The sequence below is a fragment of the Mustela nigripes genome, chromosome 6, assembly GCF_022355385.1.
Source record: "Mustela nigripes isolate SB6536 chromosome 6, MUSNIG.SB6536, whole genome shotgun sequence".
Classification (NCBI taxonomy): domain Eukaryota; kingdom Metazoa; phylum Chordata; class Mammalia; order Carnivora; family Mustelidae; genus Mustela; species Mustela nigripes.
Window position 1 is genome coordinate 85781348 of NC_081562.1, and position 2200 is coordinate 85783547.

Below are 2200 nucleotides of genomic sequence, written 5' to 3' on the forward strand. Positions count from 1 at the left end.
TGCTTAATGCTTCTGTTGAATCAACAAAGGGCCTGAGGCCTTAGGTTTCTTTTGTAAGGTCTCTGCCCCAGGCATGGTGCTCAATATCTTGGCCAAATAAATTACTTTCCTTGAATATCCAGCAATCTTTTAGACTAAAGCAATGAGGAGTTATCACCTCACCCTCAAACTCCAACATGACCTATGCCTTAGTGTTGTTTTTGTTGTGTGCTTTGATGTAAAAGCAAGAGTATTTGGAGCAAAAAGCTGCAGTACTCCAAATACACAATAGGCCTTTTCTTTATCATTCATACAACATTTCTGGTCTAGGTGTATGTAGATGGGCCATGTTATTTGTCCACAGGAAGAGAGTGTAAAGATATAAGAATAATTTTTTAGTCCTAAATGATGTTTTGTTTACTTTCTGTCAAGATATTTACCAGTGTCAAATTCAGACTATAGTACTGTGTAATTATGTATAAAGTTTTTTTTTATTTATTTGAAATTAGACTAGATATACATTTTTAAATTTAACATCTGGCTGGACAGTGTTCTATTAACTCATTGAATGTGTTTCCTTTGTCTTGTGTTAATAAATATTGATGCCTGATTGTGTTTAATGCTTCACACATTGGGAGATTGATAAATTGGAACTGATAAATATTATTTTTTTTTAAGATTTTATATTTATTTATTTGACAGAGACAGTGAGAGTGGAACACAGGCAAGGGGAGTGGGAAAGGGAGAAGCAGGTTTCCCGCTGAGCAGGGAGCCCAGTGTGAGGCTCGATCGCAGGACAATGAGATTGTGACCTGAGCCAAAGGCAGGCACTTAATAACTGAGTCACCTAGGTACCCCGGAACTGATAAATTTTAAATTTAACTTCAGATGGTAAGACCCAAAGATAGCCAGAGTAGTCTAAGGAAAATGAACACAGAGATCCAAAGTTATAGTTAATCAGTGCTGTGACAGGAAGACAAATCAAGGAACACAAGAGGGTCATGATGAAAACTAAGAAGACTTTGTCAGGAACAATTAAAGTTTCGTTTTCCTCCTACCCATGTGGCATGTGGTAGGTTTAAACTATGGATCATAATTTTTTTTTCCTAATCTGTGATTGGACTGGATTTCAGCCTTCACTAAAGTGATGTCATTTGCTCTTCACGTCTTGGTTTCAAGAAATTTGATGGGAGCCCATCAAGTTGTGCGTGTTCTCCGACGCTAAAACTGGCCCTTAAACTACTGCTGTCCAACCTATTTAGGGAGCCGAGAACACTTTTTTCACCATACATTTATTGAATGTCTGCATTAGGCCCAAGGCACTGCAACAGAACTGAGGCTAGAGAGAGAAAATTAAGTCATTGCTTTCAAGGAGATCCAGGAAAACAGTATAGTATATTAAGGGTTATGAGTAGGGGTGGACAGTGGCAGCACCTAGGACAGGCACCCAATCCAATGATGAGGGGGAATAATGAGAAATACTGGAGGAGGTAACATCAGAACCGAGTTTTGTTTTTAAAGATTTTATTTATTTGAGAGAGAGCATGAGGTGGGGGAGGGGCAGAGGAAGAGGGTGAAGCAGGCTCCCTGCTAAGGTGGGAGCCCGACATGGGATTCAATTCTAGCACCCCGAGATCATGACCTGAGCTGAAGGCAGACGCGTAAACTGACTGAGCCACTGAGGTGCCCCTGAACTGAGTTTTGAAGGATGAGACAGCCAGATAAAGCAACAAGCAGAAAGACAGAGTTGCATTTTCTGCAAACTAACAATTCGTTATTAGGATGGAGGGTTTGAAGGGAGAAAAGTTAAAGCTAGTTGTCTGTGGAGGCTTGAAGCAAGCACAGATTGCCAAGGGCCTTGTGTATCTTGGCTAGGAATTTTGAACTTTTATCCAGAGGGTTGGAGAAAGCCAGTGAGAGAAGGGAATGATTCCCTTATAGCAAGGGAATGATATACTCAAATTTGCAACCTAGGAAACTACGCCGGTGGTATAGGAAGTGGATTGGTGTCGGTAGGGAGAATGATAAAACCCAAGGCGGGGGTCGGGAGGCCTTTGCAGAAAATGCAGGGATAGAACAAGAACACTTCAGCCAAGGCAGTGACAGGATGGAGACAAGGCAATGCCTGCAAACTGAGGAGACAAGTGAGATTTCAATGGCTGGGTATTCAGGCTAAGGAAGGAGGAATCCAGAATAACTCCTTGGGGAGTTAGGTAGACAT